We start from the raw sequence: 22,419 nt of genomic DNA on the forward strand, positions 1-22,419 counted from the left end.
TAAGAGATGTTCTAGAACAGATCTTGAATTATTTTTCTAAGGCCTGTACAACTTTTTAAGTAAACTATGATTGATCTGGATTCATTCCAAAGAGTAACCAGCATGCACAGTTACGAGATTTGGAAAATGAGGCAAAAGGCAAATTCTTCATCAAAAAATGGAACTGAACCTCAATTTCGTACATTTCAGGTGGATTCCATAGCATGCACAAGGCTGCTGAGAACATTTTTTTCCCACTCTCCTTATTCACCATTTTGGGTTGGAATCTTTAAGACAAAGATTATTTTTTAATTATTATTTTGTAGCTTCAATGCTAGTACTTTTATGCAGGATATGCTTTAGGATTTTGCTCCTAATGAGTCAGGAAATGGACTGAAGAAAGATCGTCCACCTCACTAATAAACATTTTTTGCTTGGTAGTTGTAGAGTGAGCAGCAGACATTCCTTACCCTCAAAATTTAAGAAAAATATTAGAAGTTCCAAATATCTGTGTTACAGAAAAAAAATCAGAAGTTCTGAGTAAGTTAATAGACTGGGAGAACTACCACCCTCCTGCCTCTTTGCCTCTTTTTTTTTTTTTTTTTCTCCCTTTATATGCAGATTTATTTAAGATAAATTCTGCTTTCTGATGTTACGATTATAGCAATGCTTCAATTAGGAAATGACAACTACTGAGTTAACTTTTTTAGCTCAGCATATGTGGGTACGTACAAACTCATGCATAAACATAAACCAAACTACCCTTGTGGAAAAAAGGCTAATACCTTTTTTAGAGCATAAGTGAAAAATAGCAGCCAATGAAAACCAAAGATTGTATGATCCTAATTGCTGAGAGAATGACTTATTTGTCCATGCCACCCAAGAAGGCAGAAAGCTGAGGAGTGGGTAGATATGTGAGTAACAAAAGATAACTTTACAGTACATCAGCTCTGAGAGCTTAATGCACTTGTATTAAAGCATGAGTGTGTGGAGGCGTATGCAGTGACAGGCAGAGAGCGGTGTCTGTTATGCAAGTGGAATGAAGCCAAGCACAGAAGCTAGGGATTTTTTTTTGCCATTGACTTCAAACTCTCAGTTTACATGCATCCTTATAAAAGCAAGTTTTCAATTCAGCTAACAGCTACTGCTTACACAGTAACAGAAGTGTGTGTTAACCAATGTAAATTATCATAGTATTTGGTAGCTGTATTCTTTTTGACTTTGTAAAGGGCACTCTTGCTTCACTCGCCTTCATCCTTGCTTCTGCAGCAGGGATCGCTTTCCTACCTTGTCATTTTGATTGGATTAGTTGTGAGAACCTTCACATCTCTCCACTAGCTCTCCTTTTTAATACATCAGATACATTGATTCTTTCAAGACTCTTTAAGACTATTTCTTCTCTTACTATAAACTTGTTTTCCAGATCTGAGGCAACAGGTTTGGCCCCTAGCTGGTAAATTATACTAGTTGCCCTTGCTTCCCTTCTAAGCCTCCAAACAAATACTTTCCTTGCATTTCTCATGGTATCCCTGAAATGAGGAAAACTATCTTTATAAACATCAGCAAACTCCACTAAAGTCTCCTTTGCCATGCTGTCTAAAAAGCTTAGTATAGGTTTGCTGAGATGTTTGTGAGTAGCCATTGAAATAAGTGATTCATTCAACCTCATTTTACTGATGAACAAATTTACTAGAGACCTGTGCTGTGGCTGGCTTTGCCTTTGATGTGACATCACCAGATTTCTTTGGTCTTTCACTGAAGCTTTGACACACTGTTGCTTTTCTTTGACTGTTTAGGTTTTTTGAGAAGACTGCCTTTGCATTTTTGTTGCTTATTAGAAAAAAAGGATTAAAGGGAACAATCAAACATCAGCTTGTTATACCCATCTTTGCAACATGCAAGAGTGTTTTTGTCAGCAGAAAAGTATTCACTACTTCAAGGTCAAATGTTGCAAGGGAAACGTCAAAGACATTTGAAAAGCTTTGAAAGAACTGCAATTCATTAAGTTTCTCAAAGAAAAGATTAAAAAGGAGAGAATAAGGCTTCCTGACTACTAAATGGAAGGAGAAGTAGGCCAACTGGAATTAGGTGCAACAGGGACATAGTAAAAATCTTAGACAGTATATTGTTTTTAATACATCAAAACCCAGGATAAAACCAGCAGCTATTCTGAAAATGATGATTTGGAATATAAGCTACAAATTATGTATGGGGGAGAAAGTAATAGTGCCTACAACTTTAAGGCCTACAGCAACAGATAGTTCTCATTGTTTTTCCTCTGTATCCCATTGGTGTCAGAAGCAGCAGCTTACCATCGTCCAATAAATTACTTTAGTTAAAGTCTTTTATGTTTGGAATTACATTGGTAAACGAAAAAATCACCTTTTTGTGCGGTTAAAAACAGTCATGTTGCACGAATGTTTTTCAAGTATAAGACTAGCTGAGGTCATAGTGCTAGTTCTACAAGTACAGTACAGGCAGACCAAGAAATCAAAAGTAAGAGAAAATGAACTCTATAGAGCAGAGGTTAGGAGCATTGTGAGAAGAGAAAAATAGAGGTGGAAGAAAGGAAGTAGTAATTTTTCCATGAACTATATTGTTCTCAAATTTCTTGTGGTGTGCATAACTAGAGATCTATTTCAGCCCTGGAAAAAAACAAAATAAACCAAAACAAACAAATGAAAAAACAAAAAAATACCCTATCACCACCACCACGGCAACCAACTATTTAGGCAATTTTATTTTTTACCTGGTCCCACTGTGAAATACAAAGGGACATTGAGTAGCTTGGCTCTTGTGGAGACTGCAAGAAGAGTTTGACACCAAAGTGTGACTCTCAGATTATGTTTACAGTAGAGAAAGCCATTCAATGAGCTAGTCAGTGGCAAACTCTGAAAACAAGTCACTTAAAGAAGTCACTTAAATTTCTCCCTCTTCAAGGCTCCTTCATCTACAGACTTATGTCCCAAATACCCTTCTGGAAGGCCAGACTGGAATCTTTTCATTTACAAATGAAGCTGGATTTATTCCTTTAAAAGGAGGAAAAGATGGTTCATTCGTTACTGAAGAGAAAAGCACTCGCCAAGTGATGAAGTATTCAGAAGCTCAGCTGCGGACATAGTTTCCTATGTCATCATCCTTCCAACCTTTTAAATCTTTCATTTAAAGACAAACACCACATTATTCAAGGGCTTGAACAGAGAGCACAAAAGAAAGACCCTTCAGGTTGGTCAGCAAGATGGTTGGTTGAGTGGAAAAGGTCAGCTCCAGTGTGTTTATTAAGGCCTGATTATTCATTTACTCAGTATCTCTAAAATACATCCCAAATGGAAGAAAGTTTAATGAGGGATCTTTAACAGGCTGTGAATTGACCTGATTGTTCAGGATTGTAGGCCTTACAAAACTTGATTTCTCTGAGGAATTAGAAAATCAAGTTGAGGTGTCTAGAGGAATCTGCTTATCTCAGAGCATAGATAAAAAGTATGCAGAGATTTTCTTGACTGCAGTTTTTAACTATCTAAATTCTGCTAGAAATTCTTACTTTCCATTTTTGGAAAGTAAATTTTGGGCTCTGAGAGATGGAGTTTCATTGTGTTCATAATTTTTTAATCAACCAAAGTAGACCATACAAACTTCTAATCTCTTTTAAACCACAGCTTTTTTATTCTCACAGGGCTTTGGTTGATATTTACTCTTTAAGAATCATATTGCCACAGTAACTAAATTTCATTTCATGTGAAACCACTCTATTTTAAATTCCTCCTCCTCCAACTTGTTTTGGTAAATAACACACTGAAAACCTCTTCTGTTCTTAGACTGAAATTCTATTGTATATTAAAAACCATAATCACTTTATTAAATTCATGATATATTTTAGCAATGTCAGCTCTGACTAACTTCAGGGATCCCAAAGATGACAATTTTTTTTGTCTGTTTTTCCTACAGGAGATAAAAATCTCATTTGAGTAACATAACAAAGATAAATTTAGAGTAACAGCTTCAAATTTGTTCATATTTTGAAGTTTCTTCTTTATATGTTGCACCTGCAAAAAGTGTAAAAAAAAAAATTGTAGCAATAAACTGGGTCTTTTTTTTACTGAATATATTAATTAGACTTTTAAGCCTAATCACATGATCCTATAAACCTTGACTCATATTAGACTAAAAGAGCTACAAAATCAATATACCATCACTTTTGTCTCATATATATATATACACATATATATACATATATATATACACACATATATATACACATATAGATATATACACACCCACACAAAGAGAGAGATATTCCTTAGTCCGTGGACCAATCCCTATAAAGTTTCTGAATTCATCCAGTCCATGGCAGATGGTAAGGCTGTGCTTCCATCCCCGGGGCATAAGAAAACCTCCTGAATGTCTTAAGAGATCGCGAAAGCCTATCCACCTGTTTTTTTCCACAAACCAATAGATTTTATATATTATATACTGATGCATATTTATAATATAAGCATTTTTGTGTATGTTATGAGACTACGTAAGTATATATCATATATTATATACTTCATATATGATGCATGCAAAATATAGAAATATGTAGTAATACGTAATTTAACTTCCTAGCAATAAGTTTAGTCTCAGATGTATTAAGTGTAAAAAAAATAGTTCATGATAGTCTTTGGTAAAAAAAAGAAGAGATTAAAAAAAACAGAAAAAAAAGCAGTGGGATAGGGAGGAAGCTGAGACAAGACATTCTTTATCTTAAAAGGATGAGGTTCCCTTTGTCCTGAGGTTAATTTTTCACACCTGTCTGCAGTTCATTCAGGTTAATCCAGAGCATGTGATGCTTCAATTTGTAACAAACTCAGAGACAGTAACTTGCAGGTGTTCTTTTAGGTATGCCGTCACATAAAAAGTAGATGCTTTTGAAATTGAAGGAACTTGAATGTTTCTTGATTTTAGACTTGTAGGTGTTCAGAACTGTTATCTAATCACTGACTTGAACAACTATGTTTTACTAGTATGTGAATGTGATGAAAAAGAAGATATTTTCCTTCATTCACAGGTAGGTCTGGTTCATCTGTAATACTTAAGTAGGTTTGTTTCAGTGATTATTTCTGTGCTTGTTTCAAGGCTTATGGAGAGAATTAGGAATTTAATTCTGCTTTTTTTCCCCTTTTCCCATTCAAATAAGGAATGACACTTTATTCTAAATTTCAAATCTTACATGAAGCTTATTCAAATTGTTCTGTTTATTTTTGTTGCTAAATAGTCTTTTCACTTCTCAAAGTTATTATCGCTTTATAGTTTCCAGAATTTGACTGTCAAAAACATCTTATAGGATTTTTTTTCTCCTTCTTTTTCTTATTTTTGGGTGGTGAAAGTATTTTTTTTTTTTTTATTTTTTATTCATAATGAACAAATGTGTTAAAAATCCTGTTAACTTTTCTGACAGATGTGAAAATCTGATTGATTCCTGGCATGGTTGTATTTTTCCTGACTGTGGGGGTTTAGTTTACTCATTTATTCTCCCTTCCATAGGAAGCAAGCTGATATGAGAGAGAAGAGGAGAAAACCTACCACAAATTAAGAAATGTGTAAACATATACTATCTTTTACTTCACTGTAAAAACAAAATATGCAAATAGACTAATTGTTCACATTGCCAGTGTAAGCTGAGCATTTATGAATTCATTGATTTTTGAAATGATGCAGAAGTACAGAAAAAGCCTTTTCAGTAAGGTTCTACAATGAGAAATGTTGAATATTTTAAAGATTTTTTTCAACTGGGCAAATTAAAAAGCAGTACTGAAATATCTGGCAATGTTTTTACACCTGCTTTAAAAGAAGGTCTAACAGAGGCTCTAAAATCTTTAAGCATCTGAGAAAGGGGTTGTTTTACAGCTAAGGAAAAATGCAATTGTTCAGAAAGACTTTTGAGAGGTGAGCAAGGGTTTTTTTTCTATGGCCAGACTAGATCTATTTAACGAAGTGCTTACTTGAAATTTTTGAGAAACACTAGAAGCCAAATTTGAGATTTTCTACACAGTCAAAATTTGCTCTTCTGATTCATGTTAACTTTGGAGATGGTTTTCCAGTTGTAACCTCTTCCTTCCAGTATCTTTGCACAATCCTCAGTTCAGTTAGTGAGCTGGCTGGACAGCCTTGACTGAATTTTACCTTTTATTTGTTCCCATGGTTTAGCTTGTGGTACTGATGCAGCAGACACAATATAACTACCATTTTGGTTAAAATAGTCTAAGTTTAAATAAAAACAAAGCAAATATTTACAATTTGGCCAATGATAACTGTGTTTGGTTGCATTTTTCCAGAAAGGAGCAGCTTCTCTGTAGAGATATAAAACTTCCTGCAGGATTTTGGAGCAAAGAATAGTTTCTCCTTTGTTGGACTGGTGAGCCTGACTAAAGATAGGATGTTTCTTTCCTACCTTTTGAGCAACACTGGGACGTCACAGAGAACAAGAAAAAGGGTACCTTCCTTTTCTCACTGTGAAGCTATATGTTTTGGCTCTTAGGGGAAAAAAGCCCATTATGCTGTTTGTTGCTACTTGTCTGTTTTCTTCTCTACAGCCTTTTACTGGCTCCAGCTGTACTTGGACTCTGTTCTCAGAGTGTTCGTATTGATAATATAGAAACAAATCTGTGAATACTTAAAGCAAGCACCCGACTGCAAGTAGCGCAGAGCATTGATGGCAGATTTGTTGGGGAATTACATCTAATGGCTATACTATATACATTTCAGGAGCTTTACTTCCAATCAGCTCTAGTCAGGATTGTGAACTGAAAGCCTGTTAGCATTTGGAGCATATTTGATGTATTCCTGGAGAACATCTTTAGATTTGTTTTTGTCGGAAAGAAGTACAATTTGTTCACTCCTAGACCTCTCCATGGAATGACACAAGGCACAATACACAGGTGATTGGGAGACAGGCTTCAGAAATACTCTCTTTTTTCTGGTAAAAAGTTTAAATGCATGGGCTCAGTGCAAATCACAGTCTGTTTTTCTATATTGCTTCAAATTATAGGGTATGTTTCTTCAGTATCTAAGTGCTTCAACTTCCCACTGAATTTATGGGGAAAATGAGCAGACAGTGAATTATTTAACACAAGGAAAAGGACTTGGTTTATTTTCTGAGAAACTGCCAAACTGCTTTTAATTACATTTTCTAAAAATCTGCAGTCTGAAGCTGACAGTAGCATAAGAAATTTCAGTCCGTATGGTTGAGTTGGAAATTAATGACAGATGAACTGGTGTAATACTGGAATGCTGAGCTCTTTTATAGACACTTGTCAGTATCTCTGCTGGCTAAAATACCAGGGGAAGGTGATATGAAAACTTCTATTCCTGAAAAGGAGCTTGAAAAAAATATTGCATTAATGAACTAAACTTGGAGTCATGAGTTTAAGTATCAGCCCTCGCAGAACTTGCTGTGTAACTCCATTTTGTGACATTTGATGTATTTACCAGATGCACGTAGACAGACTTTGGGAGGTGCTTGTACTGCAGTCACAGCTAAAAATGCCAATATTCATAAGAAGTTAAATGCTATGGCATGACTGCTTTGGCTTCTGTTAGTGATATCTTCAGTGAACTTGATTTCAGTTTCATATTCATGGCACGTATGTCTTCATGTCACTTGTTTAATTTGTAAAAAATTACATTTTTTTTTTTATGATGGGTAGTCTTTCTCTGGTCTGCATATGGAGAATGCACACAATGTGGTCCATGCTGAGGTTGCTTCAGGTATGATAAAGTGCAAACTAGTAAGTAACAAAACGTTTCAAATCATAAGCTTTATTGTTCATATTTCAGTGCACAGTAGCCTTAGTTCTAGGCAATGTCAGTGTGCACATTTTTTCAACAGCACAAAAGACATTGTACAGGACCAGAAAAAAAAACAAACCACAAAGTACTGAACAGAGTTTTTGGAGATAAATCTAATTCCACCTGGTCTGAGGTGCAATAACAGGTATGGGGAAATAGTACTGCCACCATTGAGACTTTATGGTTTTGTAAATAAAGTGGATCTCATCCAGCAAACAAACATCCTTTACAAATACTACACTACATGCATAAAACCTTTAGGAAAAAGGATCTGGAAAAAAAAAATGAAAAAAATGTAGTGACTTAAAATGATGTGCCTCCTGACAGTGTGGATTTCTTTATATTGCAGTACAATAGAAAGTGGACTATCAACCATGTGAGGGTTTAACACTTCCACTGAAATACCCAAAGGTTGTATCTGTATGAGAACAAGAACTTAAAGGTAAAGGTATTTGCTAATTAAGTCTGCGTCCATTTTGAAACACTCTTCAGTGTTTCAAATTAACCTGCCTCTGCTTAGAGGCTATGGGGACTTGTTGTTTTGATGGCAAAAGGTCTAACAATAGAAAAATGAAAGTACCAAAAGCCTTGTAGAATACATATTGGTGGGAAGTGAAAATCTATTTAATAAATAGAGAATTGTATTGTCTTTGAAATATATTAATCTATTCATTATTTATATGAACATATAAATGCAGGTACATTTACTCATTTGCATTTCTGGAGTGCCTTCTACATGGGGATTTCAATGCTTCACTGTAGTTTAATAATACAACATGAATGTGAGCAGTAGCATATTATTTACATGCATATTTGAGCAATGCCTAGTGATATCTTGCTATAAATCAATACACATTTTTTCAAAAGCAGCAAACCAGTTCATCTCTTTATCAGCCATAACAACCTTTGCCAAGTTATGCCAAACACTTGATCTACTTCAGCACATATGCAGCAGCAGTTGAGGTACTTTACATATAAACTCTCAGGGAAGAAAGGAAGGGAATTCTTTAGTCAGAAGAAGAAGGCTTTCTTTCTCTTTTAAAACATGATTGATGGCAAACAGTTTCTTCTAATAAATAAAATGGACCTTGATGTAAGGAACCTAAACCAAAGATTACTCATGTCTAAGGTATTTAGCATTATTCAAAATAGTTTAAGAAATCTCACCATCGGCATTATAGCGCAACATTTTTCAAGGTATCATTTTCAGTAAGTCCTGTCACTGTCAGTCTAGAAAGACTAAGGTTAGGGTGTGCTGAATCCAGCTTTAAAATGCAAAAGCAGAGCCCTCTTTAAACAAAGTGTTGTAATCTCTTCAGCTTGGTTTCTTTCAGCAGCATTTCCAATGGATTTTTTTCTGCATTTAGTTTTTCCTAAATGTACATTTACTCTTCAAAGTAAAGAACAAAGTAAAAGTAAAAAGTACAAGTAAAGAAAGTAAAAGTAAACAAAGAAATGCAAATGTGTTATGTTTTTATTTGTACTGTCAGGAAAGGATAACAAACATATGAAGGCCGATCTCTCACACTCAAGTTTTATGTTCAAGGTTATGATTTCTTTCCTGTGACTCTGAGACAAAACAAGGGAACAGACTGTGCATTCTCAATGCAATTCTCTTAAATTTTACGCTCTTTTTGTAAAAATATTTTTGCTTGTACAAATTTCACCTTTTTACCAAGTACTCTGTAAATCTAGTTTACTGTATCTCTTGGACAATACTTGATTATTTACTATAGACAATATTTGTCTTACAACTAAATTTATTAGAAACTATTACCCTTGTTCCTTTCTGCAGTATGAAAAACAATAATCTGCTTTAATGTTACTGGATGTCCTGAGTATGTCCACAACATTATGAGTCAGTGAGGACAATTTGCTACATGTACACATTTTTAAATTTCAAATGCTTTTATATGTTGGTCATGTAAAAAGTTTTATTCCTTCAGTCTAATCAGAGACACACTATAACACTCATACCTTAGTAGGCGTAGGCCTTCCTTGGTAATCTGACTGTTCTGCTTAGTGTACTGTGGCAGAATTTGGACTTGTAATTATTAGTCTATATTTCACACTCATGACTCTGTAAAGGACTTGGAAAATGTCAGGTTTGAAATGATAGGGATTGGCACAGACGCCTCATAATTTCTTGTTTGACTTTTAATGAAACTATAGCTGAAAGGATATATGTCTTCCATGAGGTCCAGTAGTGCCAGTACCTTAATTGCTCACATGTACCTAAAGCAATGGTAAGGTAGTGCTATGGAAGAGGTAACACGTTTTGAGCAAGAGGGAGTTTTGGAAGTAACTAGATATTTAAACAATGGTTTAGAAAAACTCCCCCCCCCCATTTCAAGACTTAATACTTATCAGACTTAGCTTCTTTGCTCTTATCTTCGTTGATTTAAGACTCACACTGATGAGCTCTTAGTGTTTGAAATAGATGTGGCCTATGCTCATATAATTTGAGAGTTTTATTTGATTAGTTGGTTTCAGTTTGTTTAAAGTATTAATACTGTAGACAAACTCACAGGAATTAGGGACCTATGGCCTTTTTTCCCCTTATGATTGGAGTGATGCGACTTCTTTATGTCTCCCATTGCAACTGTTCTACAGAAAGCTAATAGACTGGTTTACAGTGGGTTTTAAACATGACAAATCTAATGACTTCAGGGAGACTAAGAATTTTTGCAACCTAAGAATCTGCACTTGTAGGAAGAAATATTGAGCTGCTAGCCAGCTCTTAAATCAGTCCAGAAGATGTAGAGAGGAATGCGATGGGTTTTGTATAGAATCAACGGATTTCTGGAACTGATTTATGGCCTTTAAACATTAAGGCTTCTTTGGGTTTTACTTTCTTTCTTTCTTTTCCTCTCTTTTCTTCTCCTCTCTCTTTTCTTCTCCCTTTTATTTTGTCAAGTATTTAACATATTAGCATCACTTACAAATACGTTTTGAAGAATGAAAGAGGAATTTATTAATATTCCTAAGTTCACCAAAGTGTTTGGAAAAATGGGTAATTTTCTGTAAGTCTGGAAGAATTTCACTTTAGAGAATAACATACATTTAACACAGAAGAGTCTATATCAGTAAAAACTGCCTAATGCCCTTCCAGCATAGCAGATTAATGCTAATTAAAATGTCCTAAAGGTCTGCTTAAACCAGTTCTTGGCAATGTTCTGGGTTGCCAGATGTAGGTATGGTCCTAAAACGGTTATGAAAGATTTTTCCAAGTCTCTGTCCAACTCATTCAAGGTTGTCTTGGGTGGAACTTGTCAAATTAATTTTAAACTTTGGTAAACTTGGGCTTGTGTGTGTTTTAGCTGCACGGTTTAGATTCAGTATACCATAGGTGTCTTTTTCCTTTTTTTAAAATATATATTCAATTATTCCCCCTAATCCTTTTTATTCAATTTCTTTTTTGGTAGTGGTATTTACACATTTATGAATTGGAGGGGGTATGGGAATAATCACTGCTTATGCATGGTCCTCATGCCCCTGGTTTCCAGATTTGGAGCTATGTTCAGTACATGAAATACATTTTGTCTGCCATGTCCAGTCCTAATTTTCATAAGTCTTCCTATGTTACTGAGCTGTAAGTCCTTTACTTATTGAAAACTAAGGTAATAATGAATGCCTTTTTGTCTGATTAGTACTTTTTTGCCAGGTCTGAACTTTGACCTGACATGTTTATTGAGGGTTAGTGGTTTTGTGACAGTAGCTGGGACTTAATTCTTCTGTTTTCTACTTTTAATGTGCATTTCAGTAGCCAGTCCCCCTGGTAGATAGGCTATATCAGTTTATAGGCTATACCTGTTCTATCTATTTATAGGCTATACCTGTTCTATCTGACTATATGAGCATTGTCATCAGCTCAACCTCTATGAGAAATATATTTTATTATTGCAGTTTGTTCATTCAAAGTGCAACAAAACAGTAAGAATCAATACTGACACTATTAAAAAGCAATCAAGTTATCATTCCCTAACAGTTATCAGACAGCTTGTGCAAGACGGCATGTTCTATGCATTATTTATAATAGAGAATTCTATTGGCAATTTAGAATTGTAATCAGTCTTCTGTGCCATTTATTGGATATTGTTGGCACTTTTAAGAGAGCTTGGTATATAATACTCTAGACCTGGTTGCAAATTCAGATTTTTAAAATTGAATGTGTAGGTGTGGATTAACCTCTAAAATAATTTATTCCAAGCACTTAGTATGTTCATTTTTGTCAAAAGACTTAGCTTGCAGTATGCTTATCGTATCCTTTCGTTTCCTTCTCTTATTCTGTTACCCTGCACATACTTTCTTTTTTTCCTCAAATAGCAGATAAAGGTCAAATTGTGTAACATTGCTCCAGCAGATGTTCAAGGTTCCAAAGGCTCAAGTGCAATCATGGATTGAAAACATGATATTATAATGTCATTATTTAAATATTGGTTAGTTAACCATTATAAACATAGGCAAAGTTGGCCCTTCTGTTCATGTTGTACAAGCCAAACAAAAATCTTCTCATTTCCTCATAGTTGTGCTTCCAATATTTATCTTATTTCTCTAATTTTCATAAATATCATTATAAACCTGGAAACGTCAAACACATCAGCAGGTTTCTTTAAGTGTCTGTGTCACTAAAGAACTCAAAGTTTATTCTAACATTCTGGATCATGTGCTACATTACACAAATTGTACAGCAATTATAAACAAATATGGAGAAGTTTTCTTGTATCCTGAAGGAATTAAATAAATACCTGCCTACAAGCTTTGCTGATTCAAAGCTGTTTGGTTTAGGTTCTTTTTATTATCACTCAGCCAAAATACAGTCCACATTTACTATACTTACCCTTTCTTCACCTCAGTTATGAATAATTTTGTTGTTTAAATATTCTTTAATTTAGGGCTTTCTATTTAAGGAAAAATATGCAACAGAAGATGTAAACTGATAGGATAAAAATGTTCTCAAGAAATGATAAGAGAAAAGACCATGCTATTTGTCTCTTTCCACAACTATTGTTTTCTTCCTCATCTAGGACTTTTGTGTTCTCTCTCCCTGCTTCCTGCATCCTGTCTTCTCGTTATGGATAAAACCTCTTTAGCTTTCTTTCAACAAAATATTTTCTACTCAATTCAGTCTTTCTATAGCGCAGCTTTATATTATTCCACTTTGTTCTTACCCATTTCCTGTACTTTCTCCTCTTAGTGTAGCTTCTACTGACCTCTATAATCCAAGGCTCACTTTGTTTTTCCTGTGCTAGTTTAGATTTTGTTCTGTTACTTTTTTTGCTCACTGACCAGTGCTGTATCTCACACTTTCTCAAGAGGACTCAGCCATCACAGCATTATAGTCAGTTTTCTGACAACATGGAAAATTACCTAGAGAGCAGTGGAAACTCCTCTAATTTCGTATGAGAAAGGTGTAAATGCTTTCCAGACACAACTGAGCAGCTGAAAACTGGACCCCTGTTTTCCTAAGAAAGTTTCTGAATTAATGTTTTCTGTGGAAAAATTATCTCTTAGGTAAATACTGTGTTTTGCAGGTAGATGACATCCTTGAGGTAACAGCAGAAGTGATTGATTTCTGTTAAATCTGTATTCAGCAAACTTTCATCTTCCTGTCTTTATCCCATACTTTTATTTTCTACCCACACAAAACCTTCATTGTCTCAAACCACAAGTCCATCTGCCAGTTTTTCATTATTACAGAAATCTTCAAACCTCTGAAGACAGTGATTTTTGCTTTATTCTCTGTTCATGGCTATGACCTTCTCTAAGACTTTCTCATCTATTTCATGCCCTTGCCACAGATATGGATGAAAATCTAGTCTGTTTCTATTAGCAGGATGAATGGAATTGTTCTTCAGTTGTACCCAAGCACTTCTATATTAGATCAAATTGCTTCATGGTTAGCCACAATGTCTTCCCCCCCGCCCCGTCACAACGATTAGTGATACTTACACAAGTTCTACTCAGGCTACTATTTGGAATTTTTTACTAATGTTATTGCTTGTTGATACCTATGTTAATGAATAATAAATTAATTTTTTTTAGATGAAATTCTGGCATTCGATTTAAAAGATGCCAGCATGGATTTAGATGGGAATCCATCTTTCAGCAATTTGACGGCAGTTTGACTTAAAAAAGGTCTTTGTGTTTTATGTGTTTTGTATGCTAGTTTTCTAAAAAAGTTATATCTTTTTGAAGACTGTTTGTAATGGAAATGCAATGTGAAAATTAAGTCTGCATTACAAATAATCTTTCATTCATAATATTAAGCTTTTATAATTACTTGCAAGAGTATTAACAGGACTGGGAATCTGAAGTCAGGCAACTTTGTCAGTTCAGCATTATAGCAAGATTAGTGTAAAAGCAAAAGCTACACATAGGAAACTTAATTTTTTAATAAGTGTTTTATTCATATAATTTCCAAGGTCAGATTATGGCTATGATGGCAGCTTTTGTGAAGAGAACTTTGGTTATTTGGGGTGCATGGCAAGAGACAGCAAAGGACTTCAGTATTCTATTAAGAGATTTCATGCAGAAAGCCCAACAAAAATATTCTGGCAGTGTGGCTGTTGTAATTTGCTTTTCCACCCAGTGGAGAGAAGAGAGATAAGAATAGCATAAAACTGCTTCCAACTTTGAAGTGCAGAATTAGTGGAGAGTTTATATGTGATCTGTTCCTATGTAGTCAATTGTTTACAGCAGCTAAACTAAGTACGTAAGAAGAGGCTAGCACTTGCATCGAAGTCCAAGACTTCTGCATTCATGTTAACTTGAAAAATACATTTTCTTATTTTTATAAAGTTCTTTTCTCACTCTGCTAATTAAGTCTCTGTTTTTTTTTTTCTTCTATAAGAATTTATTCAGGTTCCACTTTGCTAGAACTTGCTATATAATTTATATATACTATTATATGGTCCAGGAACTTGTGTCATTTCCTGTAGGCTTGTACTTCTAGAGTACTGGCAGCACTTTCTTCTCCATGCCAAGTATTCAAAAAAGAAATATTCCAACGTTTTCTGAAGTTTAATACTGATAGAATAATAGTCTTTTAATAATCTTTAAAGGTCATGGTCTCTTATTTTGGTGAAATTGGTCTTATAGTTTTGGAGAGGAAGATCATCTTCTTGGAGCCTCATTGTTTTATCATTTCTTGAATTCTATAATGAATTCAATTTTTTCAGCGATGAGGAATTCTGAATATATCAAACGGTTACAAGGACTCTCACCCTTATTATTTTTACCTGTTGACTCATGCTCTCTACTTTCTGTTCCTAATCATTGAAAAAGTCTCCTGCAACCTTATACAAATACTAAAATGAGTCACAGATCATTTGAACCACAATTTACTCCTGCAAAGTTTTCATTGCTTTATAAACTCCACCTATCTTGGGCATTTACTTCCTGCTTTACCTACACATTTATGTGATTCTCTCTGAGGGCTTACATATCTGGTTGAAGCAGGGAATTAAGCTGTTGCAGGAAAGGAAACATGAAAGTCAGTTTGCTAGCAATTAACCTGGACAAATCTGCTACTATTCTCCCAGATATAAGAGGTTTTGTGTTCTGGCATTGTGCTTTCTACAGGGAACAATGTCATTGGGTGTGTTCCCCCAGAGCCAGCAATAGTGGCTTCCTCCTTCATGCTGTCCCATAGCTGTAAAGCCATAATGTACTGGATAACGACCATGAAGCTTAGTTTTAGCAACATCTATATATCTATCAGTTTATCAAAGATGCAATATACATACTTAGTAATAATATCAAGCTTTCCTCTCTAATTAATGCTTTGATTTCCTTATTTCTAAGAAGGAAAGCATTCCTAATTCCAGGTGCATTTTGAACTGGAAATTCTCCTTTCACTGGTGAGAGTATTTCAGTATGCACCTCATTGAAAATAGCTTCAGTCATGAAAAACAAATGTAGTTGTGCTGCAATAAAATTTTGGTGCTGAAGTACAGGAAATACAAGGATACTTCTATAGTTAGTGCCTATTCCTTCATTTCAAGCAATCCTGAATTCAGAGAATTAGAGCTTGTTTCCTATACCAGCTATGTAATTTTTTTTAGAATAAGTTCAAATCTTCAAAGAGTGAAAGTTATGTGTAAAGTTAAAAAAAAAAAAAACACACAAAAAAATTAAAACCCCAAACTAAAATCTGCTTAAAAGCAAAATGTATTCTGATTATTCTGACACGAAGAAGTGGACACCTTTGAGATTTTTGTAGTTCTGCAACTATCAGGTCATCAAATATTTGTAAAAGACTTCTCTATTGCTATTTAGTTTTCTAAGTGTTTTCTTATTTCTACCACAAAATACAAATTTGCAAACAAATTATAAATCCAGCTGGAGAAGGAAACAATGACATGACTATGATTTCTTTCACAAATAAATAACTAGATAGGTCGGCAAAGACTCAGATTGACAGAAATAGTTGGGGGGTTTTCAAACAGTAGCTCAGTAGAGGGAATAAATATTTATGTTTCATTTTTCATAGAATCATAGGATGATTCGAGTTGGAAAGGACCTTAAGATCATGCAGTTCCAACCCCTCTGCTATGGGCAGGGACACCTCACACCAAACCATGTCACCCAGGACTCTGTCCTGCCTGGCCTTGAACACTGCCAGGGATGGAGCATTCACAACTTGCCTGGGCAAACCATTCCAGTGCCTCACCACTCTCACAGTAAAGAACTTCCTCCTTATATCTAACCTAAATCCCCTGTTAAGTTTTAACCTATTACCCTTTGTCCTATCACTGCAGTCCCTAATGAAGAGTAGGAAAACCTCAGAAAGGCTTACATATGTGAAATCACATTTGGTGTAGAATGGGGTAATAAACTATTTCATCCACTGGTATTTCACATGAAATGTGAACTTGTAGACCATTTAAGACTTCTGACACCCTTTTGTTTTCTTTCTGCTACTTGTGATTGGGTGATGCAAATATGACAAAGAACTGCGCTACTAAGCAAAACATCATGACTCGCTTTTCCAAATGAATGTTGAGGGGTTTTGCAGACTGGCATAAGGATCCACGTGAATTCAAGTCATGGATATGCAACTGGTGTTTGGGTAAGAGATTTGTCCTTCAAGATGAAGGAAATAGTCCTCAAAATTAACAGTATTTTTGTTACTGTTCCTGTAGGCTTTGCCTTTCATGGCGTGCGTAAAGACACTCCTTAGGCTAATGGCATAGAAGTGCCAGAAAAATAAGCATACTTGGAATTAAATTACAGTATCATGATCTTTTTCATAGTTTGCCTTTTGGGGAAGGACAGAGAGGGGTAGAGACGGCAATTGGCTCACAGAGGAAAAAGGATTGCTATTATGAAAAAGGCTGTCATGTCTCTTGTTTGTCTTTTTTATCTTAACGTAGTACAGTCCGGTAAAAGTGTTATTGAATGATAGCAAGGACACATTATCATCCACCTTCTACTTCCTATTCATCTGAAGGCATGTGCAATGGTAAACAATAAGACTTGGTTTTGAGTGAGATAAAAGATCTTTTCACAGAAGTGCTATCCCTTCACATTTACTCCAGGTAAGTAAATTTGCCTTACAATTTTGTTAATGGCTGGACTTGAAAACAAACAAAAAAACAAACAAACACCTTCTCCCCTTTTACCCACCCCTCCTCCCCAGCTTGAGTGAATTGATATTCACTCAGCTGTATGTTTCACATGCTATACAATATATTCTGTTTCAGAAGGTTTAGGTAGGATTCAGAGAAATTTCTTATCTGGAGATACTGGGTTTGTCGCACACTGGGTTTGTCTAGTTCGGAGAAGAGGAGGTTTAGGGTTGACCTTGCTCTCTAAAACTTCCTGAGGAGGCAAAGTGAAGAGGGAGATGCTTCTCCATAGTGTCCCATGACAGGGTGTGTGGGAATGGTTCAATGTTGTGGCAGGTAGGTTCAGACTGGACATTAGGAAGCATTTCTTTACTGAGAGGGTGGTCCAACACTGAAATGGGCTTCCTGAGGAGGTGCTGAGTGCCCCAAGACTCTTGGTGTTGAAGAAAGTATGAAAGTTTTGGTTTATTTCTATACCGGTTCTGGAGTACGGAAAATATTATAAATACTATTTAAGAAGTACCCCTGGAAAGTAAACCTAAACTAGGAAGCAGGGATGATCTCAAGAAATGGGCAGATACAATTTTCCAAATTTTTATAGAACAGCAGCCTATGATTGTACTTCCAGATATTTCAAAACGGTGCATGCAAAGTAACTCTAATGTTCTGGCTGACACACCAACTCTTAGCTCACTAATGAAAACATGGAAAAAGAGAATCAAAGATATGCATAAAACTTTAGGATCTAGTAGCATAGTTCATACTTGGCAGGAATTGTTGATATCTCTGGCTTATCTGAAATGTTCAGAAGCAATCTTTCCTAATGACTTACATTATCAAGGTTACAATAATTAAAATGGGAGGAATGTCCCTGAGGTTCAAGATGAGGAAAAATATAAATAAACACTTGAAGAAGTAAAGCCTATGTAAGAAGTAAAATGGCTAAATTTGACTTGCTTTATAATCAAGGGAGAGAGGTAGTTCTCAGGATCTGAAGGGTGGGGAGAATTGTGCAAACACACTGTCTCTTTGGTGAAAACCAGAAGTCTGGCCAAGTAGCTTAAGTTATATGTCTTGTTTTGATGGTTAAACTTGGGGGACATGAATATCATTATTCACTTTTTTTTTTTTTTGCATTTTCTAAACTTCAAGATAATCTACGGTGGTATTTTCCGCAAATCTTTGCAAAAACATCTTGTATCCTAGTAAACAATAAGATATTTTCAGTTTTTAAAAAAAATATTTGAAGAATAAGCAAAATATTTTTATCCCAATTTATAGTAACTTTTAACATTATAAGTATATATTTTTTGTGTATGTATCATGTGTGTATATATACGTAAAATTATATATAAATTCATCAGTCATTTTTATTTTGCTATTTTATCAGTATCTTTTTATTTTGCTGTAGCAGATAGCAAATCACGTTAATTTGCTGTTTGTTACCTTCATTTAGTCTAATTTCATTGTTCCCCATTTAGACTAATTCATTAGACTAATTGCTTTTTAAGTTGAAGAGTCAAATACATTCACTATTAATTCAGTAGCTAGCTGTCCTGACTGTAAGTGGCTCTTCTGGAAACCTGAGTGTTTGAACAATTGCTGGTAGTACTGCAACCATAAATCATGTAAAATGAAACTCACTGTGTTATACTGATTTTGTTAGAGGCCACTTATCCACATGATACTGGGTAACTCCACTTAGTTATAATCATGATCTGTTCAAATAAATTTATCCATTAGTGCTTTGAAAGTGCAATTGTAATATAGTAGTACCTGAAGCCTCACAGCTACACACTTAGCAGTCAAACTGCTGCAGATTTTGCAAGCTCTGGTTCATATCTTAGAACGTGTCCAGCTTTGTTCCACTCAGAAGCTGAACCACACTTGAATAATGCAATACTTCAATCATGCAATAACCATTTCTGCTTGTTCACTGTGCCTATCAATCACTGAAAGTTTCAGTCGAAAAATAACAGAACTATTCAGGAAAATATAATTATATTATAGTAGAAAGTAAATAAATCCTTTTAATCATAAAATAAATACAATTGTATAGAAGAATCTGTATGTACAAATATGTGAGGGTGGTAAGGCACTGGAATGGGATGCCCTAGGAAGTTGTGAGGGCTCCATCCCTAGCAGTGTTCAAGGCCAGGTTGGATGAAGTCTTGAGTGACATGGTTTAGTGCGAGGTGTCGGCGCCTGTGGCCGGGGGGCTGGAACTGAATAATCTTAAAGTCTTTTCCAGCCCAAACCATTCTATGATTCTAAAGTGCATATAAGAATCTGATAGTCTGACTCTAGTTGCATGATTTTTGTTTGGACTATTGCATATATAAACAAAGCCATTTGATATTTTCTTAATGCCATTTAAGGAACTTCAGACTTTCTTCACAATGGAAGGGAACTAAATATGACTAAGTCTCTTCAACAGTTCTGAAAATCTTAATCATAACTGACAAACTGTGTAATAGCTGATTCTTGAATCAGCAAAAATACCAAAGAAGCTAAAATGCAGAGGGTCAATATATTCCAGTGGATGCAAATACTACTACTGTGTGAATCAAATTGCCCAATTGGAAAATTCACGTGTTTTATTTCATGAAATTACATAGCTCTAGCAGTTTTAAAGTGTAAGGGCTAGAGTAACAGACTGAGTTTGAAAATGCAGTCTGACATTACAGCACTGCTTAGAGGATCTTTTGACACTCCTGAGGGTGCATCAAAGATTCATCCTGTAATTCCTTATGAGCTTCAGCAAAAGAATTTTTGAAGTGTTGACTACAAACACAACAGATTTGTTTGGCAGTATGAATAGGTTAAGTCGTCATACGTTAAACTGCATCTGCATTCTTTCTGTGTTAACTTCCTGCTATTGAATGACTGTAACTCTTTGCAAATGAACAGTTGTCTCTGAAATAAAACATGCCCATATATGGTTACTCAATGGACAGCGAACTGTTGTTTTAATTAAGTTTTCTCCCTTCTTTTTAACTTTAGCATTGTCTCATCCAGTCTGTCTCCTGTAGTAAAGTGAACAAGTGAAAATATTGAAACAGAAAGGAATAGAAGGAGTATGCATATGCAACTAAGTTTTTTTTTTTCAACTATTTCTAAAGCCACAACCAACAAAAGAAATAAAGTTTATATATGCTTTCAATAAAGTACCTTTACTGCAGAGATGAAATACAATGTGCTGCCATGATACATTTAGATACTATAACTCAAGATACAGGGAATAAACATTGTGCTAACAAAACAATATAGACCAACCAATATTATTGTAGTGATACATAGAAATAGTAAACAATACTAATATTTTAATGAAGGGAGATAATGGCTCTTACAGTGCTTACAGTTACAGGGAAAGATAAGTCTAGTTGCTTTATATAATATAGTTTTTAACAATTTTCAAATCTTCTTGATCATAGAAGCAAAGTGCACCAAACTGTGCAGTGTATAGGTTATCTAGAGAAGAATTTTGAACATAATTTATTTTGACTGTCATGCCTAAATACAGGGATACAAGTAACATGAATAACTTTTCTCATTAAGTTTTACTTACTACTAGGAGGCTGTCTCCAAGACCTACTGCCTAGTAACTGTGAAAGATATCATTCAGCCCTCAGAGACTTAAATGTCATTGCTTAGATGCCTATTCATCATAAGGTCTAGTTTGTATATCTTTCCATTTGGCATATCTGCAAGCAGATAAGCCTTAGTCACTTCAGCATGTACTTGTTTCTAATAAATTTTGAGACCTGTCAGCAAACAAGCACAAAACCCCAAAACAACAACAACGAAAAAAGCAAACCTAAAAATTGCATTTTAATCTTCTTTCAGTACAACATAATCTCTTTTAAATAATTCCTACTTTGAACCATGTTCACATTTCAGTAAGATAATGCAGTTCCCAAATAACAAACCTTCCATGGAAATGAAAATAGTACTTTGCTGAAAGAGGCAATATACTCTAAAATACAAAATTCTGAACTGGTACTCATGGGGATATTTGGATGTTTCTTTTCCCAAACTATGAATGATGTTCAACAAATCTTCCTACCCCATCCCACGTTTTCCTCACTTCTAGAAAAGGAATATATATTTTCCGTGGTGTTTTGAAATCAATGGGTGAAAAAATGTGCAGATTAATTAGGTGTTTAGAATAATTTTTTAAAAATCTGAACTTAAGAAAAGCAAACATACACTATCATCTGTCTGGTATTTCCTCACACTCATCTCGTCTGGTTTAGAACTTGTAATTTGCCTCTTTGCTTCTCTGTTATTCCACTGTGATACAGTCTAGGAAAGGTGTGGGAAACAAAACATTTTTATAAATATTGAATACTTTAACCACTAATGATGATTATTAAAATTAGGTTTCTATTTGTTAAGAATTTAACTGCAATTGATAACTAAGTAATAATTATTTTACTAATTACAGTCTACACTTTAGAAATACAGGAATTCTTTGTGCAATTGTTGTATAGTTTTAATTTTTACCATGTTCTTTTCTCTGTTACTTTATGCAGTTGTATAACAGCTAAAAAAAAATGGATGCAGCTGTTTCATAAATATAAAACCCCTAGAACTAGTTATTCTGCTTCCTGGTTACCTATGTCAAAGGTGTTGACCAATGAAAGGTCACGGAAAAGGCAGCCTTTATCTATTAGGTTGTTAATTGTACTGTTTACTGGTTTTAAATACAAGGACTCGTTCAGAATGTCTCACTCATGCCAAAGTAGGAAATTTAGTTCATTGGCTAAAATTTTGCTTAGAAGAAACAAGCTTCCTGTCTTTCACAGTCATGAATGCAATCTGTTCCAGTTCTTCAGTCTTCTCAAACACTTCACGCTTCCTCATGAGAGGAAGGCTTCATGCCACTTGCCTAAACATTGCTTACAGAAATGGAATGAATCAGAATATTGTGACCTGAAATGGCACAGTGGAGAACGTGTGTTGAAGTCACTACATGTTTGAATGCAAATTACTAATGTTTTAACAATGATTCAGCAAGAATATTATACCAAATTTAAGT

The 22,419-nt window shown here is 34.9% G+C and overlaps 1 long non-coding RNA gene across 3 annotated transcripts in view; it reads left to right on the forward strand.

Annotated features, from left to right (window-relative positions):
- The first annotated feature begins 4,817 nt into the window (after window positions 1-4,817).
- Window positions 4,818-22,419, forward strand: part of LOC134159253 (uncharacterized) — a 51,877-nt gene continuing 34,275 nt past the window's right edge. For 2 of the 3 annotated variants that reach the window (XR_009963090.1, XR_009963089.1), the window contains exons 1-2: window positions 4,818-5,026; window positions 6,724-6,896. This is a non-coding gene — a long non-coding RNA (uncharacterized LOC134159253). The remainder of the gene's footprint in view (window positions 5,027-6,723; window positions 6,897-22,419) is intronic. The other variant, XR_009963088.1, reaches the window with a different exon arrangement.

The sequence above is a fragment of the Pezoporus occidentalis genome, unplaced genomic scaffold (assembly GCF_034315485.1).
Source record: "Pezoporus occidentalis ecotype Australia unplaced genomic scaffold, CSIRO_AGI_Poc_V1 ctg143, whole genome shotgun sequence".
Classification (NCBI taxonomy): domain Eukaryota; kingdom Metazoa; phylum Chordata; class Aves; order Psittaciformes; family Psittacidae; genus Pezoporus; species Pezoporus occidentalis.